This window comes from Zea mays, chromosome 3 (assembly GCF_902167145.1).
Source record: "Zea mays cultivar B73 chromosome 3, Zm-B73-REFERENCE-NAM-5.0, whole genome shotgun sequence".
In the NCBI taxonomy this organism is placed as follows: domain Eukaryota; kingdom Viridiplantae; phylum Streptophyta; class Magnoliopsida; order Poales; family Poaceae; genus Zea; species Zea mays.
The window spans coordinates 56425532-56447258 of NC_050098.1; positions in this window are offsets into that span (position 1 = coordinate 56425532).

Genomic DNA, 21727 nt, shown 5'->3' on the forward strand with positions numbered 1-21727 from the left:
TGAGGTATCCGTAACCCAGAGGCGTAGGAGTCCCTCGGCTCAGTCAGCCTTGCCACTTACATGCACCCGCATTCGCTTCTTGGGGTCCTGCTACCGACATAGCGGAGGGAACGCGGAAGCCTTTTTTGATTGAAAATTTTGATGCAGAGGGGGTTCCCCCCCTTTAGCCCCCGAGGGAGGGTCGGGCTTTGCCGAGGCAAGGCTGACCCTTCCTTGATGACCAAATTTTGCGTGGGAACGAGGTATACGAACAACTTGAAAACATCTTAAGGGTAGAAGCGACGTAGCTGTTGGATGTTCCAAGCATTGCTGTAGACCTCGTCTTGACTGTTGGCCAGCTTGTTCGTTCCAGGCTTCAGGACTTTGGCGATGACGAACGGCCCTTCCCAGGGGTGCGTGTAGCCCCCGGGTGCCTTCTGCAAGGGGCCGATGAGGTCCAGACCCCACACAGCAAAAGGCCAGGTGATGGGTATCGTCTGTAGGGCCTGAGCGGGCAGGTGGGTCTACCTTGCGTAGAACTGACACCCTTCGTAGGTGCGGACAATTCTAGTGGCGTCGGCCACCGCCGTTGGCCAGTAGAAACCTTGTCGGAAGGCGTTTCCGACAAGGGCTCGAGGTGCTGCGTGATGGCCACAATCCCCCGAGTGTATCTCTTGTAGGGGCTCCTGGCCTTCGACGATGGAAATGCGTCGCTGGAGGATGCCTAAGGGGCTGCGGTGGTAGAGTTCCTTCCCGTCCCCCAGCAAGACAAACAACTTGGCGCGCCGCGCCAACCGCCGAGCTTCGGCTCGGTCGAGGGGTAGCTCTCCTCGGTGGAGATATTGCAGGTACGGGGTCTGCCAGTTTCGATTAGGCGTGACCCCGCTTCGCTCCTCCTCGATGCGTAGTGCCTCACCCTCGGGGGCCGAGGGTACCTCGGGCCGAACCGAGGGTGCCTCGGGCCGAACCGAGGGTGCCTCGGGCTGGGCCGAGGGTGCCTCGGGCTGAGCCGAGGGTGCCTCGGACTGAGCCGAGGGCGCTTCTGGCTCGGCCGAGGTCTCCTCGGGCTCGGGCGTGTCGTCAGTCTTGACGGAGGGTTGATGCAGGTCTCGGGAGAAGACGTCCGGGGGAACCGTTGTTCGCCCCGAGGCTATTTTAGCCAGCTCGTCCGCAGGCTCGTTGTAGCGTCGGGTGATGTGGTTGAGCTCGAGCCCGTAGAACTTGTCTTCCAGGCGCCGAACCTCATCGCAGTAGGCTTCCATCTTCGGGTCGCGGCAGTGGGAGTTCTTCATGACTTGGTCGATGACGAGTTGCGAGTCACCGCGAGCGTCGAGGCGTCGGACCCCTAGCTCGATGGCGATGCACAACCCGTTGACCAGAGCCTCGTACTCAGCCACATTGTTGGACGCCGGGAAGTGGAGGCGTAGCACGTAGCGTAGGTGCTTCCCGAGGGGCGAGATGAAGAGCAGGCCTGCGCCTGCTCCTGTCTTCATCAGCGACCCGTCGAAGAACATGGTCCAGAGTTCCGGTTGGATCGGAACCGTTGGGAGCTGGGTGTCGACCCATTCAGCCACGAAGTCCGCCAAGACCTGGGACTTGATGGCCTTCCGAGGGGCGAACGAGATCGTTTCGCCCATAATTTCCACCGCCCACTTTGCATTCTACCCGAGGCCTCTCGGCACTGGATGATCTCCCCCAGGGGGAAGGATGACACCACAGTTACCGGATGAGACTCGAAGTAGTGTCGCAACTTCCGCCGCGTCAGGATCACCGCGTATAGCAGCTTCTGAATTTGTGGGTAGCGGGTCTTGGTCTCGGACAGTACCTCGCTGATGAAGTAGACTGGCCTCTGGACGGGCAATGCATGCCCCTCTTCTCGTCTCTCAACCACAATCGCAGCGCTAACCACCTGAGTGGTCGCGGCGACGTAGATCAAGAGGGCTTCTCCGGCAGCGGGAGGCACCAAGATGGGCGCGTTCGTGAGGAGCGCCTTCAGGTTCCCGAGGGCTTCCTCGGCCTCAGGGGTCCAAGTGAAGCACTCCGCCTTCCTTAAGAGGCGGTACAGAGGCAGGCCTCTTTCGCCGAGGCGCGAGATGAAGCGGCTCAGAGCCGCAAGGCATCCCGTGACTCTCTGTACACCTTTCAAGTCCTTGATGGGCCCCATGCTGGTGATGGCCGCGATCTTCTCCGGGTTGGCCTCGATGCCCCGCTCGGAGACGATGAACCCCAAGAGCATGCCTCGAGGAACCCCGAAGACACACTTCTCAGGATTAAGCTTCACGCCTTTCGCCTTGAGACATTGGAATGTCACTTCAAGGTCGGAAAGGAGGTCGGAGGCTTTCCTCGTCTTGACTACGATGTCATCGACGTAGGCCTCAACCGTCCGGCCAATGTGTTCGCCGAACACATGGTTCATGCACCGTTGGTACGTCGCACCCGCATTCCTCAAGCCGAACGGCATGGTGACATAGCAGTACATGCCGAAGGGTGTGATGAAAGAAGTCGCGAGCTGGTCGGACTCTTTCATCCTGATTTGGTGATACCCTGAGTAGGCATTGAGGAAAGACAGGGTTTCGCACCCAGCAGTGGAGTCCACAATTTGGTCGATGCGAGGTAGAGGGTAGGGAACCTTCGGACATGCTTTGTTTAGACCAGTGTAGTCTACACACATCCGCCATTTCCCTCCTTTCTTTCTCACAAGCACAGGGTTGGCAAGCCATTCGGGGTGGAATACCTCTTTGATGAACCCTGCCGCCATTAGCTTGTGGATCTCCTCGCCTATGGCTCTGCGCTTTTCTTCGTCGAATCGGCGCAGAGGCTGCTCCACGGGTCGGGCTCCAGCTCGGATATCCAGCGAGTGCTCGGCGACATCCCTCGGTATGTCGGGCATGTCCGAGGGACTCCACGCGAAAACGTCGGCGTTCGCGCGGAGAAAGTCCACGAGCACTGCTTCCTATTTGGGATCGAGCTCGGAGCCGATCCGGATCTGCTTGGAGGCGTCGCTGCTGGGGTCGAGGGGGACGGACTTAACCGTCTCCGCTGGCTCGAAGTTGCCGGCGTGGCGCTTCACGTCTGGCACCTCCTTAGAGAGGCTCTCCAGGTCGGTGATGAGGGCCTCGGACTCGGCGAGGGCCTCGGCGTACTCCATGCACTCGACGTCGCATTCGAACGCGTGTCGGTACGTGGGGCCGACGGTGATGACCCCGTTGGGGCCCGACATCTTGAGCTTGAGGTAGGTGTAGTTGGGGATGGCCATGAACTTCGCGTAGCATGGCCTCCCCAGTACTGCGTGGTAGGTTCCTCGGAACCCGACCACCTCGAACGTGAGGGTCTCCCTTCGGAAGTCGGAGGGCGTCCCAAAGCAGACAAGAAGATCGAGTTGTTCGAGGGGCTGGACGCGCTTCCCGGGGATGATCCCGTGGAAAGGCACAGCGCCTGCCCGGACCGAGGACAGATCAACACGCAGGAGCCCGAGGGCCTTAGTGTAGATGATGTTGAGGCTACTGCCTCCGTCCATGAGGACCTTGGTGAGCCTGACATCGCCGATGACGGGGTCGACAACGAGCGGGTATTTCCCCGGGCTCGGCACGCGGTCGGGGTGGTCGGCTTGGTCGAAGGTGATGGGCTTGTCGGACTAGTCTAGGTAGACTGGCGCCGCCACCTTTACCGAACAGACCTCCCGACGCTCTTGCTTGCGGTGCCGAGCCGAGGCGTTCGCCGCTTGCCCACCATAGATCATGAAGCAATCGCGGACCTCGGGGAACTCTCCTGCCTGGTGATCTTCCTTCTTATCGTCGTCGCGAGCCCTGCCACCCTCCGCGGGCGGCCCGGCCCTATGGAAGTGGCGCCGAAGCATAGCGCACTCCTCAAGGGTGTGCTTAACGGGCCCCTGATGATAGGGGCATGGCTCCTTGAGCATCTTGTCGAAGAGGTTGGCACCTCCGGGGGGTTTCCGAGGGTTCTTGTACTCGGCAGCGGCGACAAGGTCCGCGTCGGCGGCGTCGCGTTTCGCTTGCGACTTCTTCTTGCCTTTCTTCTTGGCGCCGCGCTGAGTTGATGCCTTGGGGGCATCCTCCGGTGGGCGGCCCTGGGGCTGCTTGTCCTTCCGGAAGATAGCCTCAACCGCCTCCTGGCCAGAGGCGAACTTGGTGGCGATGTCCATCAGCTCGCTCGCCCTGGTGGGGGTCTTGCGACCCAGCTTGCTCACCAGGTCGCGGCAGGTGGTGCCGGCGAGGAACGCGCCGATGACATCTGAATCGGTGATGTTGGGCAGCTCGGTGCGCTGCTTCGAGAATCGCCGGATGTAGTCCCGGAGAGACTCTCCCGGCTGCTGTCGGCAGCTTCGGAGGTCCCAGGAGTTTCCAGGGCGCACGTACGTGCCCTGGAAATTGCCGGCGAAGGCTTGGACCAGGTCGTCCCAGTTGGAGATTTGCCCCAGAGGCAGGTGCTCCAACCAGGCGCGAGCGGTGTCGGAGAGGAACAGGGGGAGGTTGCGGATGATGAGGTTGTCATCGTCCATTCCACCCAGCTGGCAGGCCAGCTGGTAGTCCGCGAGCCACAGTTCCGGTCTCGTCTCCCCCGAGTACTTTGTGATAGTAGTCAGGGTTCGGAACCGGGTCGGGAACGGTGCCCGTCGTATGGCGCGGCTGAAAGCCTGCGGACCGGGTGGTTGGGGCGAGGGACTCTGATCCTCCCCGTTGTCGTAGCGTCCCCCACGCCTGGGGTGGTAGCCTCGGTGCACCCTCTCATCGAGGTGGGCCCGACGGTTACGGTGATGGTGCTCGTTGCCGAGGCGACCCGGGGCCGCAGGCGCTGTGTTGCGCGTGCGCCCGGTGTGGACCAAGGCTTCCCGCATGAATCGGGAAGTCGCGGCACGATGTTCCGAGGGTACCCCTGCCTTCGGGAGGCGGAGCTTTCGGCCCGTCGGACCGCGGCGTCCTCCAGGATATTCTTGAGCTCTCCCTGGATTCGCCGCCCCTCGGTGGTTGATGGCTCCGGCATCACGCGGAGGAGCATTGCCGCTGCAGCCAGGTTCTAGCCGACTCCACTGGAAGCGGGTGGCGGCCTCATCCTGACATCGTCGGCGATGCGGTGCTGGAAGCCCTGCGGTAGATGACGCACTTCCCCGGCCGGAGGTTGGCCCGCCCATTCCTGCCCGACGTCCCGGCGGATCGGCTCAAGTGTTCCTGCTCCCTCGTCGAGCCTGGCCTGCACCCCGCGGATTTGCTCGAGCTGTGGGTCATGACGCCCCGCCGGAACGGGGACCACAGCTAGCTCCCGTAGGATGTCAACGCGAGGCACAGGCCTAGGGAGATCACCGTTCTCCGGCATACCAAGATGGTTGCCTTCGGAGGGACCCCCTAGATCGACGTGGAAACATTCACGACTTGGGTCGCAGTCCTCGTCGCCGAGGCTGCGGCTACCGTCGGAACAGTCGGAAAGGCAGTAGTCACACGTGGTCATAAAGTCCCGCATGGCACTGGGATTACCAAGTCCGGAGAAATCCCAATAGGAGTTGGGCTCGTCATCTTCCTCGGACCCCAAGGGCCTGTAGGTCGAGACGTCCGTCAGCCGGTCCCAGGGTGACCGCATACGATACCCTAGAGGGTTTGGACTCGCCTCTACGAGAGCGTCCACCAAAGCGAAGTCGCTTGGCGGGTCGAGGCTGAATCCAAAAGGCGTGAGATGGGAATCGGTTGGTACCTCTTGGTCCACGGGCGGTGACGAAGTCACGTCAGGGACTGACTGCACCGTCGTCTCAGGTACAAGGGTGACGCCCAGCAAGCCTTTCGTGAGCGTGCTGGTGTCGTCCGTTTGCTTGAGGTCGGCGTGTTGCGGGGAGACGACGCTCGTCTTCGTCTCAGACGCGAGGTCAATGCCCGACGTGCCCCCCGTTGGGGCGTCGGCACCGTCGACTCGCTCGACAGCCGACGAGGTGCCGCCTCCTGCTTGGCCTTGGTTGCCCCGCCTCCTCCTCCGTCGGCGGGGGAGGGGACGGGGTGAGCTCGAATGTTGTTCTTCCACCACGCGGGGAAGACGTCGTCGATTCCGCCACCGGCGGGCGGGCTGTCGGCCGCCATTGTCATTGTCGCACGGCGGGGGAAGGAGTATCATGTCATAGCTGCCGTCGAGGGACATGAACTCAAGACTCCCGAAACGGAGCACCGTCCCGGGCTGGAAAGGTTGCTGGAGACTGCCCATCTGGAGCTTGACGGGAAGCTGTTCGTCAACACGGAGCAGGCCCCTACCTGGCGCGCCAACTGTCGGCGTTTCGAGACCGGGGGGTCCCTGGACTGACGAGTAAACTGTCGCCGCGTGCTCCAGCCCAGATGGGTCGGCGCGATACGGAGCGCGAAGAGGGGAAGGCAGCCGGAGGGAGACGGGCGTGAGAGGTGGAAATCCCGCGGCCTTCGTGTTTGTCCCGCGCCCAGGTCGGGTGCGCTTGCAGTAGGGGGTTACAAGCGTCCACGCGGGAGGGAGCGAGCGGCCTCACGCGAGCTCTTGTCCCGTCCTTTCCCCGCGCGGCCAACCCTCTGTAAGAGGGCCCTGGTCCTTCCTTTTATAGGCGCAAGGAGAGGATCCAGGTGTACAATGGGGGGTGTAGCAGTGTGCTAACGTGTCTAGCGGAGGAGAGCTAGCGCCCTAAGTACATGCCATCGTGGCAGCCAGAGAGGTTTTGGCACCCGGTTCGTGTGGTGTCGTGGCCGTCGGAGGAGCGCTGGAGCCTGGCGGAAGGACAGCTGTCGGGGCTGTCGAGTCCTTGCTGACGTCCTCTTCCTTCTGTAAGGGGGCTGAGAGCCGCCGTCGTCACAGAGCGTGCGGGGCGCCATCATTACTTGTCTGGCGGAGCGAGCCAGATGGGATGCCTGTCTTGTTCCCCGTAGCCTGAGTCAGCTTGGGGTAGGGTAATGATGGCGCCTCCTGTCGACGTGGTCGGTCCGTGGTGCCCTAGGTTGGGCGATGTAGAGGCTCCTCTGAGGTCGAGGTCGAGTCTGTCTTCCGAGGTCGAGGTCGAGTCCGAGCCCTTGGGTCGGGCGAGGCGGAGACCGTCGGCTGAGGCCAGGGCTCAGTCCGAGCCCTGGGTCGGGCGGAGCGGAGTTCGTCGTCTTCTGGGGCTGAGCCCGAGTCCGAGCCCTGGGGTCGGGCGAAGCGGAGTTCGTCGTCTTCCGGGGCTGAGCCCGAGTCCGAGCCCTAGGGTCGAGCGAAGCGGAGTTCGTCGTCTTCCGGGGCTGAGCCCGAGTCCGAGCCCTGGGGTCGGGCGAAGCGGAGTTTCCTATGGCGCCTGAGGCCGGGCATGGCTGCTGTCAGCCTCACTCTGTCGAGTGGCACAACAGTCGGAGCGGCGCAGGCGGCGCTGTCCTCTTGTCAGACCGGTCAGTGGAGCGGCGAAGTGACTGCGGTCACTTCAGCTCTGTCGACTGGAGGGCGTGCGTCAGGATAAAGGTGTCAGGCCACCTTTGCATTAAATGCAACTGCGATTTGGTTAGTTGGCGTGGCGATTTGGCCTAGGTTGCTTCTTGGCGAAGACTGGGCCTCGGGCGAGCCGAAGGTGTGCCCGTTGCTGGAGGGGGGCCTCGGGCGAGACGTAGATCCTCCGGGGTCGGCTACCCTTGCCCGAGGCTGGGCTCGGGTGAGGCGTGATCGGGTCCCTCGAATGGACCGATCCTTGACTTAGTCGCACCCATCAGGCCTTTGCAGCTTTGTGCTGATGGGGGTTACCAGCTGAGAATTAGGAGCCTTGAGGGTACCCCTAATTATGGTCCCCGACAACATTATAAGGAGACAACGGTCCAGCAACTCGAAGTTGACTGGGAGACGACGGCCTAGACCTCTCACGAACACATCGCAACATCCTCCATGCGCCTCATCCTGTGGTACCTGTTCTTGACCTGTGGGGGGGTGTGAGACAGCAAGAGTGAGCTCACATACGTTCATCGCTCAACAAGTTGTGGGGAATAATGTGCATGAACTCGCCAAAGGTGGGAGCTCACGTGAAGTGTAAGGCTTACCAAAGAGGATGGTTAGAGCTGAGCATTGCTTTTAAAGTTGGTCAAAATTTTATTAGTAGTTACTAAGTACAAGTAAATACCAACCCAATTAAATAGTAGAACAAAAGTAACAACCTCACCTGCGATGCAATGCATCTGACAAATTGAATTTAGTTCCATAATTTAATCATGTGAGGGTCCGAGCTACTCATGACCGTGAGCACGGCTAGTATACCATTTTTACACTCTACAGAGGTTGTGCATCTTTACCCACAAGTCATGTTACCCATCTGCCAAGGGATCGCGACTTCCCATACACCTCTACCGAGGAGGCGAGGCAGGGTAACACTACGAGGCCTTTACAAAGTTCCACTAGCTTCAGAAAACCCGCTACAGTTTATAGGAAGCTCCAATGCAGGGTTCTTGCCTGACCGCCATCGCAGCAAAATCAACCAAGGACCTCCCTACACTGACCACTCCCCTACTGCCCTTGCCCCTTTCGGGTAAGGTAGTCCTCCACTAGCTTTCCTAATTAATCAGCCAAGGGCGTCCATAAACCCTTGTGGTAGCACTGTTTTCCCGGGTGGTCGCTCCATGTTCCAATTAACATAATGATCTTATCATGAACAGTGATAATAAACAGATAATAAAAGTGTGATCATGAATAATGTATCTTCATACCCAAAACCACATAAAGCACTAGCAAGTACTACCCAAAAAGTTCAGTGGTAAACAAGGTATAAAGATAATCAAACTAGGGTAACCTATTGGGTCCCATCAAAATTAACCTAAGCATATCATTATGATTAATCAGAACATGAGTAGGTAAAAAGAAGTGATCAAGGGCACAACTTGCCTGGGACTTGAGATTCCAGGTACCAATATGATCTTCAGGTGACTCGTGACCTCACGCTAAACGTAGCAATACAGACAAACAGTGTATAGGCAAAATTAACTTCACACCAAACATATATGCAAAATTCATATTAATAATCTACATATTAAAATAAGATCACATGAACAAGAATTATTAATTTTGGAGTTATTGATTTTAAGTCATGAATTTCTGAAGGTTTTATATGTTTTGTTCAAGATTAAGTAGGGTATAAATTTTATTGTGATATTCATGTCAAAATAGTGGTACTAAATGATAAACAATAATATTGCAAAGTTATAGGAACTGGAATGGACTAATTTGGACTTAATATGGATTTTCTATGAATTATACAAGTTTATGTATTTATTTTTATATTAAAAATCTACTTTCTAATTTCTTTTTCCTGTTTTACTGATCTCAGGCTACGCGCACTAATACAGGATAACTCAGGGGCAAGAGCGCAAAAGTGTCCGTGACACAGCCACCTCCGCGTAGGACGGCGGGTTAATTTGGAATAAACCGAGGGGCTCATAAGTAAGAATGACACGCAAAAGGGGTATGGGACGATTACAGTCATGCGATTGGTAATCGATGGTCCAGATTATATCTCTTTTTATCCGAACCGGTATGCAGCCCAGGCCGTTAGATCTTGATTCAACGCTTAGAATTTTATACGGTTCCAGACTATCCTTGCCCGCCCACTAGCAGATCTGCGGTCACGATCTATCCCAGCCGAGCCGGTAGGAGGCTTCTAATCGCAGCCGTCCATCATAGATCCGATGGTTGCAAGCTTATCCCCTGCCCCAGGTGGTTTGACCACGGCGGCGCGTTGGAGCTACGGCGGTGCGCCCGCCGGAGTTGGTCAAAACTGTGACAGATGGCCACACCACCCCACCTGACTAGTGCAAAACAACTTGGAGGCGATCGCGAGACAGAAGGTGGGCTTACCTCTAAGTATCATGGCATTCGAAGTCCTGCCCACGCTGTGGCGCGGAACACCGGCCCCTCCCCAAGTCCGACGAGAAATTGGGTCGAGAACGGTGGTCTTTCCCGCCCACCAACGTCACGATGAGCACGCACGCACCCCAGCGGCCATCCTCGAGCACACCGCGGACTTCAAACGGCGGTGGAGGCCAAGGACAGCTGCGGCGGAGGTCGGGTTCACGCTGCTCTCTCTCTCTGCTTGGTGTAGATGCCCGAGGAGTTCGCCAGGGGTCGGAGTTTTATAGCCCAGAGGCGGAGTCCGATACAGAAGCCCAACTTCGTACCGAACCGCCCGAAACGCGCGCACATCAATCACAGCGAAGACCGCGGCCTTCGCTTCAGCTTGTTATGGAGTCCGATCGGGTGAAGAAGGAGAAACTGGCCAGACGGGCCCACCAGGAAGTGGCACCGGGCGCGCGCGTAGAGAGCCCTGACTAGATGGTCCACGCATAAGTGTGACACGGTAAAAGATCAGGGGGAGAGAGTGGATTGGGCCAAGCCAGGGGGGCTAGCGCGCTAGCTGGGCTGGACAGGTTTGATTCCAGCCCAAGCGCAAGGAAGGGTCTTTTTCTTTTCTTTTTTTTAAATTTTTGTTTTAAGATTCTTAATTCAAACCGAAATTCCAAATCTAAATTCAAATTTCAGATTAAAAAATGCACAATCAAAATAAAAATTCTAGCATGCAAATGCAAAATATATTTGTTTACTTATTTACTTATTATTACTTCTCTTTAAGTAAACGTTCCAAATCATATAATAAAGATAAGTTTACTTATTGTTTGTTTTAGGAAAAATATGATCAGTGGTCATCAATTCAAAAATGAATATTTGTTTCTTACTTACTTTGAGTGGAAGATATATATATATATATATTATATTTATTTACTCTTATGTTTACTCAATTCCTTAGTATTACTTCCTATAAAAGACACAGAAGAAATAAATGAACTCATAACTTATTTTTAGGGTTTACAAATCCTACCCCCCTTAACAGAAATCTCGTCCTCGAGATTTGTAAGGACAGGGATGTAAATAAGCTTTATTTATAGTTTGGCCTTTAACTTCTAATTAGTTTATGAATACGAAGTTTCATGTTATTTAGAAAGTGGTTATGGAAGCATGGGTATATATATGTATGTCCACTTTGTATAAAAATCCATAATGGGTGATTAGGAGAGTATAGATATCTAGATACTTATTATGTGGGTTGATGAATGGATAGGTTGGGATAACCAGGATTATGGTAATAAGAGACTCCATGTAAAGTGGATCTTGTTTCATCTAGCGATCCAACTTGATCTTTGAAGACTTGAGTTGATGCTTTTCCTCCCTTGACGTGGTTGGTCTTCTTTAGCCCTCAATTCTGGAGTTGCCATCCGAGTTAAGGACATGTGGCTAAGGATATATAATTAGGATAGCCAGGGTACACGGGGTAGGTAGGTTTACACATAGTTTTACTTTGCTTTTGGGATAGATGGACTAGGCAACCTATGATGTAGGTTAGTTTTTTTTGGGGTATGGTCGAGTTGGTAGAGTTGATCTAAGTCACCAATTTAGGCTTAAGTGGGTTAGGAGTATGGTCTAATCTATTTCACTAGTACTAACTAATCTATTACATAACTCACTTTAGATTGGATCATATTAGATTAGATGGGATCTAGATTAGATCAGTATCACCAGATTAGACTAGATAATATCTAATTACTTTGGATTAGATCATGGTGGTTACACTAGTGTGGGATAGATATGCTTATTAGGGCAAGATGAATCCATAAGGATAAGATAGAATCTTTTGAGATAAGATGGATAGAATCTTTTAAGATGAGATGGGTATTGTTAGGCTAGATACTTTAATGAGAGATAATCTAGTTTGTCTAGTTATTTTGATGAGCATTTTTTTATATGTATATGCAGATGTAATTGTGGATATTACTCCACAACTCATCACACTCAATCAAAGATCCAAATCAAACAAGTATCATAAGAACAAACATTCAAGTTCATAGATATCTATAAAAATAGTTTTGTTTTTGTTCCTAAGAGTAGGTCTCCTATTCCTAAAGGTCACTTTAGGTACATGATTTCAAAGTGTGAAATCCACATTTGTCTTTAGAAAGAAAAGATAAGAATAATCAGAGTAAGCGGAATTAGATGAGAAAAGATTAAGAAAAGTTTAGAAAGAATCAGAGTAGCAAAGGTAAGTAGACAATGGTTGTCCAGTTCTATCTAGGTTTCGTCCTACAGTCAACATTCCTCTGATACCACTTCTGTCACACCCGGGTTTCAGGGACACCAAGACCCGGGCGCGAACATAATCACCAGGTGTGCTGGGACCAAGTCTCACACATATGATGAATCATGGCACAGGATCGAATGTCACAACTTTACTATATAATAGGAGTTCTATACAAAATAAATAAATAATTACATTATAAGGAGACAACGGTCCAGCAACCCGAAGTTGACTGGGAGACGACGGCCTAGACGTCTCACGAACACATCGCAACATCCTCCATGCGCCTCATCCTGTGGTACCTGTTCTTGACCTGTGGGGGGGGTGTGAGACAGCAAGAGTGAGCTCACATACGTTCATCGCTCAACAAGTTGTGGGGAATAATGTGCATGAACTCGCCAAAGGTGGGAGCTCACGTGAAGTGTAAGGCTTACCAAAGAGGATGGTTAGAGCTGAGCATTGCTTTTAAAGTTGGTCAAAATTTTATTAGCAGTTACTAAGTACAAGTAAATACCAACCCAATTAAATAGTAGAACAAAAGTAACAACCTCACCTGCGATGCAATGCATATGACAAATTGAATTTAGTTCCATAATTTAATCATGTGAGGGTCCGAGCTACTCATGACCGTGAGCACGGCTAGTATACCAGTTTTACACTCTGCAGAGGTTGCGCATCTTTACCCACAAGTCATGTTACCCATCTGCCAAGGGATCGCGACTTCCCATACACCTCTACCGAGGAGGCGAGGCAGGGTAACACTACGAGGCCTTTACAAAGTTCCACTAGCTTCAGAAAACCCGCTACAGTTTATAGGAAGCTCCAATGCAGGGTTCTTGCCTGACCGCCATCGCAACAAAATCAACCAAGGACCTCCCTACACTGACCACTCCCCTACTGCCCTTGCCCCTTTCGGGTAAGGTAGTCCTCCACTAGCTTTCCTAATTAATCAGCCAAGGGCGTCCATAAACCCTTGTGGTAGCACTGTTTTCCCGGGTGGTCGCTCCATGTTCCAATTAACATAATGATCTTATCATGAACAGTGATAATAAACAGATAATAAAAGTGTGATCATGAATAATGTATCTTCATACCCAAAACCACATAAAGCACTAGCAAGTACTACCCAAAAAGTTCAGTGGTAAACAAGATATAAAGATAATCAAACTAGGGTAACCTATTGGGTCCCATCAAAATTAACCTATGCATATCATTATGATTAATCAGAACATGAGTAGGTAAAAAGAAGTGATCAAGGGCACAACTTGCCTGGGACTTGAGATTCCAGGTACCAGGATGATCTTCAGGTGACTCGTGACCTCACGCTAAACGTAGCAATACAGACAAACAGTGTATAGGCAAAATTAACATCACACCAAACATATATGCAAAATTCATATTAATAATCTACATATTAAAATAAGATCACAGGAACAAGAATTATTAATTTCGGAGTTATAGATTTTAAGTCATGAATTTCTGAAGGTTTTATATGTTTTGTTCAAGATTAAGTAGGGTATAAATTTTATTGTGATATTCATGTCAAAATAGTGGTACTAAATGATAAACAATAATATTGCAAAGTTATAGGAATTGGAATGGACTAATTTGGACTTAATATGGATTTTCTATGAATTATACAAGTTTATGTATTTATTTTTATATTAAAAATCTACTTTCTAATTTCTTTTTCCTGTTTTACTGATCTCAGGCTGCGAGCACTAATACAGGATAACTCAGGGGCAAGAGCGCAAAAGTGTCCGTGACACAGCCACCTCCGCGTAGGACGGCGGGTTAATTTGGAATAAACCGAGGGGCTCATAAGTAAGAATGACATGCAAAGGGGTATGGGATGATTACTGTCGTGTGATTGGTAATCGGTGGTCCAGATTATATTCTTTTATCCGAACCGGTATGCAGCCCAGGCCGTTAGATCTTGATTCAACGCTTAGAATTTTATACGGTTCCAGACTATCCTTGCCCACCCACTAGCAGATCTGTGGTCACGATCTATCCCAGCCGAACCGGTATGAGGCTTCTAATCGCAGCCATCCATCATAGATCCGATGGTTGCAAGCTTATCCCCTACCCCAGGTGGTTTGACCACGGTGGCGCATTGGAGCTACGGCGGTGCGCCCGCCGGAGTTGGTCAAAACTGTGACAGATGGCCACACCACCCCACCTGACTAGTGCAAAACAACTTGGAGGCGATCGCGAGACAGAAGGTGGGCTTACCTCTAAGTATCATGGCATTCGGAGTCCTGCCCACGCTGTGGCGCGGAACACCGGCCCCTCCCCAAGTCCGACGAGAAATTGGGTCGAGAACGGTGGTCTTTCCCGCCCACCAATGTCACGATGAGCACGCACGCACCCCAGCGGCCATCCTCGAGCACACCGCGGACTTCAAACGGCGGTGGAGGCCAAGGACAGCTGCGGCGGAGGTCGGGTTCACGCTGCTCTCTCTCTCTCTGCTTGGTGTAGATGCCCGAGGAGTTCGCCAGGGGTCGGAGTTTTATAGCCCAGAGGCGGAGTCCGATACAGAAGCCCAACTTCGTACCGAACCGCCCGAAACGCGCGCACATCAATCACAGCGAAGACCGCGGCCTTCGCTTCAGCTTGTTATGGAGTCCGATCGGGTGAAGAAGGAGAAACTGGCCAGACGGGCCCACCAGGAAGTGGCACCGGGCGCGCGCGTAGAGAGCCCTGACTAGATGGTCCACGCATAAGTGTGACATGGTAAAAGATCAGGGGGAGAGAGTGGATTGGGCCGAGCCAGGGGGGCTAGCGCGCTAGCTGGGCTGGACAGTTTTGATTCCGGCCCAAGCGCAAGGAAGGGTCTTTTTCTTTTCTTTTTTTATTTTTGTTTTAAGATTCTTAATTCAAACCGAAATTCCAAATCTAAATTCAAATTTCAGATTCAAAAATGCACAATCAAAATATAGCATGCAAATGCAAAATATATTTGTTTACTTATTTACTTATTATTACTTCTCTTTAAGTAAACGTTCCAAATCATATAATAAAGACAAGTTTACTTATTGTTTGTTTTACGAAAAATATGATCAGTGGTCATCAATTCAAAAATGAATATTTGTTTCTTACTTACTTTGAGTGGAAGATATATATATATATTATATTTATTTACTCTTATGTTTACTCAATTCCTTAGTATTACTTCCTATAAAAGACACAGAAGAAATAAATGAACTCATAACTTATTTTTAGGGTTTACAATTTTTTCTTTTTTCTTTTCTATTTTCTATTTCTATTTTTTATTTTCTATTCTGAATTATTTTTCTATTTCAAATTAGATTCAAAGCTAAACTTCACAAACTTCAAGCCAATACAAACAAAAATCCAGTATGTGTGTAGAGTATTATTTTATTATTTATTTTATAGTTCTATTGACTTGAAAGTAGTCTTGCATGCACATAAAAGATAATAAATCACATTCTTAATCAAAATTTGAAAACCTTTTTTTCAGAGTTTATATTTCGTTGTAAAAATTCAAACATGATGTTTGGCCAAATTAATAGTGTCCTCATTCCTACATTTTAACCAAGTCTAATGCCTTATCTATTCCCATAAAGGCACATTGATATAATATTTATTTTAAGTTAAATCTTTAGAGGAAGCAAAGATAACTCCTATATGGGAATTCAGCTTCAAATCTATCATTAGAAAAAATGGTTATCAACAACTTGGGAGAATTCTTACTAACCTTTAAAATCAAGATTCTATGGTGTTACAGGTCACACGTCACCTATTGCCATAGTTCTCAATGTGGCCGTTGGAACTTCATCTTTATCTATGTCATCAAGCTCAACTTGCTCTCTTAGAGAGCCATTAGTATCATCAAATACAATGTCACTAGTGACTTCAACCAAACCCGAAGATTTGTTGAAGACCCTATATGCCTTTGTATTTGAATCATAACCTAGTAAAAACCCTTCTACAGCCTTGGGAGCAAATTTTGAATGCCTACCTTTCTTAACCAAGATGTAGCATTTGCTCCCAAATATACGAAAATATAAAACAATGGGTTTGTTACCGGTTAGAAGTTCGTATGATGTCTTCTTGAGGAGGCGATGAAGATATAGCCGGTTTTTGGCATGGCAAGCCGTATTTACAGCTTCTGACCAAAACCACTCCGTCGTCTTGTATTCTCCAAGCATTGTCCTTGTCGTTGATCACCATCTGTTGCCTTTAGGATCGATCTCTTCGGGCGGTTAGTCCGTGGATGAAGAGAACAGTTCTGATACCAATTGAGAGCACCTAGAGGGGGGTGAATAGGTGATCCTGTAAAAAATAGCTCAACAAAATAAACTTGGACTAATACTGGATTAGTGAAAGTAAGAGCCAAGTTCAAATGAGGAGTATGAGCGAAGTAACTAGTAAGCTTCTTCACTTAATTGCTCTTCACTAAGTGAGTATTAAACTTGGAGCAAGAATGTAAGTGAAGTGAATAGAGAGAAAATCACAGTAGGATAAAGACAAGTGACAGAACGATTTTTATCTCGTGGTTCGGTCAAGTAGAATATTTGCCTACTCCACGTTGTGGCGTCCCAACGGACGAGGGTTGCACTCAACCCATTTCAAGTGATCCAAAGATCTACTTGAATACCATAGTTCCCTTTAACTCAACAATATCCCGTTGTGAGGAATCTCCACAATTTGGAGTCTCTCACGCCTTACACAAATGATCTCAAATGAACACAAGAGTGAGGGGGGATAGAAACACACACAAGAACTAGAGTTGCACCAACAACACACACACAAGACAAGAAAGAGCACACGAAACGACACAGCAGAGTTATAGCTCAAAGAAGTGCTCGAATATCTATCACAATAAAACAATTGCGTGTTTGCGAAATCTCGGTGTTGTAGAATGTTCAATGGGTGCTTGGTGTAGAGCTCCATGCGCCTAGGGGTCTCTTTTATAGCCCCAAGGGACCTAGGAGTCGTTTGATCTCCATTTGGTAGGCTTTGATTGCCTTCTGTCCATTGGCGCACTGGACAGTCCGGTGTACCACCGGACAGTGAACAGTGTGAGATCTCCTTTCTTCTTTAGTGAAGTCGATCACTGCCCGCTTCTGGTCCCACGACACACTAGATAGTCCGGTGGCACACCGGACTGTCCCGTGTCGCCAGCTGACTGTTGGCTGAGCCATGTGTCGCCCGTTGATCGTGTGGTCGACCGTTGGCTAGGCTCGCGGCTAGAACACCGAATAGTCCAGTGAATTATAGCCGCGTCGCCTTGGCTTTTTCCTAAGAGCGGCCTATTCATCGACGGTGCCATCCTGGCACCGTACATTGTCCAGTGTACACCAGACAGTCCGGTGCACCACAAACTGAACCAAGTTTGGCTAGACTTAGCCAAACTTCAATTCAATTTCTCTCGATTTGAGAAGATTGCTAGTGCTTAATAGAACATAGTTAGTACCAAAATCAATTTACTAAGTGCTAGAATCATAACTATGTTTCTCCAATTTGCTTCTCTTTAACTTTGAGCTCATATTTGACAAAACAATATGTGTTGAGCATCTAATCACCAAAACAATACAGAAATGGCCGAAAGGCACATTTCCCTTTCACTTTTCCACTCATCAGATTGTTTCTTCATCCTCGGAGGATGATGTTGAGGGTTGATCATCTTCATCATCATCAAATTATTTTTCTTCCTCTTCTTCACTTGAGGATCTTGGAGTGGGAGTCTTCTTGTAACACCCTGAATTTGGGGGTATAAAATTTCTTCTCTAAATGCCTACCAAATTCAGGTGTTACCCTTTGTCTCTCTCTCTAGTCTCTCTCTCCGTTTTCCTTTTGAGTAGAATTAGGTTAATTTAGTGAGGGATTAATTATTTACTTTGTCAAAACTATGTGAGTCATGAGTTGTTGCATCATGCTGAGCCTAATTTATTCTTTGATTTGATGCACATGTTTGAATTATTTGAAATTTGGTTTGTGTTTGAATTTCAATTGAGTTCACTAGAGAAAATAAAAAGAAAAGCATTTAGAAAATCCCTGGAAAAAGAAAAAGCCATTTCATCCCATTAAGCCCATCCCAGCCCAGCGGGGCCACGCGCGGGCCCGCGCCGCCTGACAAGTTCTTGCGCCCGCGCTCTCTCCTCCTCCCTCTATCATCTGGGCCCCACCTATCGGCACCTCTGCCCGTTGGCGTGATAGCGCGTCTGTGTCTCTGTCTAGCGGGCCCTGCTTGTCAGCTCCCCCTCCCTACTCTAAACTCCGGTCCGCGCGCCCGCCATGGTCGCGCCCACGTCCGCGCAATTCCCGGCCACTACCCACGCGCCCGACCCCTACTCAAACCCCCTCCCATCCGCTCTGCCATTTCCTCCACTCGCAGAAGCTCCCAGCCCACCCTAGCTCGTGCGCTGCCTCTTCCCCAACCTCGAAGGACCACTATCGTTCACCGCGCCCGCACGTCCGTTCTGCTACCGCCGTTGAGGCCTCGTCGTGCCCATTGCCTCGGTGAGTTCTGCCTCGGTGTCTACAACTCGAGACGCGCCTCAATTTGCCCTCTCCCCCTCTGGTTCTCTCTGCCCGTTCTCACCGGAGCTTTCCCCGCGTAGCCGGAGAACCACCGCTGTCGACCTAGGCCCTCGCCGTGTCCCTGTCGCCGTTCAAGGGTCCCGGAGTCTCCTCTCGAGGTAAACAACCTAGCCCCACCCCTATTTTCCCCTTGTCTGCCCTCAATTGTGCGTGATTGCTCGCCGAATTAGGGTTGTGCCGCCTAGCCGCCTCACCATGAACCGCCACACTCTAGCGCCCTTGTGTCGGTGCTGTGCCCCTGGCCGTGTTCGCCACACTCCCCTGAACCTCCTTGAGCCCTTCCCAGCGTCACAGCGGGCCCAGCACGCTCGTGCCCTCGTCTCCGGCAGGCCTCCACCATGGACGCGAGTGGCGCCACTGCTGACGGTCGAGGGACCTAGCCTGAGCTAGCTGTTAGATCCCAGGCGTCCGTCTGAGATCAGATGGCCCAGATCTAATCAGACCAAACCTAATCCTGACCGCCCGCCTGAGATCCGACTGCTCGGATTTCACCCTCACTCGCGCCCCTACCGCAGGGCCCAGCCTGTCAGCCCCGTTATTCCTTGGTCGCTAACCGCCCTGGTCCATTGGTTAGTTGCGCGTCCGCACCCGCGCCCGCGCGCTCGCCCGCAGGATCTGTTCTCGGCCGTTGATCTGAGATCCGATGGCCGAGAGAGCCCGATACCCCTTCACTCGGTAAAATTGCTAAAGAAACCCTTGGCTTTGTAAGAATCAACCCGTCGTCCCTAGTTTTTGCGTGCAGATCCCTATAATCTTGCAGATTGAACCCTGGACTTTTATTTAATCACAGAGTTGGACCTAATTTTGTATTTTAAACTATAAAACTTGTTTATTTCATATCTTTTGCATATGAACTCCAAATTGAGTGATTCAAATTGCAAAATGTTCATAGGATTATTCTTAGTCCAAATAAATTATGATCATTCACTGTCTGCACATTATAATTTTATGCGTAGACTATAGGCCAGTTTATGTAATAGTTTATCTACTTAATAAGATAAATAAAAAGGAAACCCTAAGGGTAGCTAGATGTGTAACTTTGTGAAATTAATAATATGTAAAGTATGAATTTACCACTGGTGTAATTTCGTGTCTTATTAAATTAAATGAAATCTAATTATGTAGTCCATGGAGATAGACAACACTTAGAGAATAACAAACTTCTAAATGTGGTAGTTCACCCTATAACTTAAACTACCTCTTAAGTTTATGATGTTCTTTTGATATGTGTTCACTTGTTTGTACATGATTGGTGTGTTGTTCATTTGTCTTTATCCAAATGTATTGAATTCATGATCGCTTTATTTAGACAAGGAGCAACCCGTGGTTCCTGAGTGTGTTGCCGAAGACCTTCCTGAGCAGCAACCTGATGAAGGCAAGTGTCCTCTGACCTATTATGCCCTACTTACTTTATAATTCACTGTCCTGCATTACATTATTGAAACCTAAGGAGTGACTAGTGTGTATTTACTTTATCCTTGTTACCTTTTTGGGTTACTATGGTTAGCTTTATGCTATTGCTTTAACTTAATCAACGAACATGATGTGAATATTTATGATACGATGATGTTATTCCGATGATGATCTTGTAATACTTTAGGGGACTCAGGTTGTTTCCTGAGTACCTCTCCGTAAGGACCTGTTCGTTGAGTTACCACCCGGGATAATAGTGCAACCATGTGGGTGGAATGGGACACCCTTAGCTGAATAATTAGATGAACCTGGGGGTGTAGTTGGCTTGCCGGAGGGCCGTCAATGGGGGCTGGGGCATAGTGCTCGCTCTGCTAAGGGTGGGTGCCAAGGTTCATTCAATTTGGTTTTGTTAGTCACCCACCTTAGGGAGGTGTACTGTGTTTGTACGACTGGTGAAACCTAACGAGCAGCTATGCACCAGGGGAGTCTTTGTAAAGGCTACGTAGTGATACCCTGCCAGGCCACCTAGGTAGTGGTCTGTTGGGGACTTGTTCTCAAGTGCTATGAGTTAAGAACAAAGCAAAACAAATGTTAATGGTTAAAGACCTTCGTCCTTTGAAGCATTATATCCCTTAGGATATAATGGTCTTCAGACGAAGGTTATGAAGGACGTACCTTCATCATTTCAATATATAATAATGAAAGTAGGAGCATATGAAACATAGAAAATAACGTGAATAATCCTATGACATCTTTAGAATATTTTTATTATCTCATCATGGACGAACATGAATAATATTAAATTACATTTATACCTTCGTCTTGACAGAAGGTGATAATCCGAGTATGACGTGCAAGTGAATACAAGTCAGCGTGAACAGTACGGTGTCACTGTTCATCTATTTATAGGCACATGACGCAGCCTGTGTAAAATTACATTCATGCCCTTGACATTTACTGTTGACTTAGAGATAATCTATCAAGGACTGAACATCCTTTTAACCTTTAAGTTGGTTTCATTTTCCACCGCTAAGCCGAAGCTTTTCCACGGGTAGCTTCGGAACTGGTTTATCCTTCTCCCGAACCGCACTCTTCATATCATGTACAACTTCATCCCATATTCGAAGGTTCCTAAACATATATTATTCTTGGAAAACATGTTAGTTCATGTTTTTGAGGACCTTCGAAAGACGAAGGCCCCCAACACTAGCCCCTTGCAGTATTAATTTGTTATAACAATGAATTTAGACTGCGACGTGAACGAAGGCCTTAAGCCAAAGGTCCAAAAAAACACCTTCCCTTCGCTAGAATAGCGACAGTCAATGACAGACGGGGCCCGCCAAGTTGCAAAGCACTAGGCGTATAAATATGAACCCACAGCGGCAACATTTGGTACGCTATTTCTGCTGTTTGCGTTATTTTCTCAAATTTCTAGCTCTTGCTCAATAGCTCTTGCCTGATTTTCGAGCTTTTAGAGCTTCGGTTTAAAGACGTGCTTGCTCCAAATTTGAGGAGAAGAAGATGAGTGAGGAGAAGAAGATGACTGAAGAGAAGAAAATAACCGAGGAGAAGAAGCTGTATGAAGAGAAGAAAGTTGTGAATCCTTTCATTGTTGGGTTTTATGAGTCTATGGCAAAAACGAATATAGAGAAAATTACTAAGGAGATCATGGAGGGTTTGTCC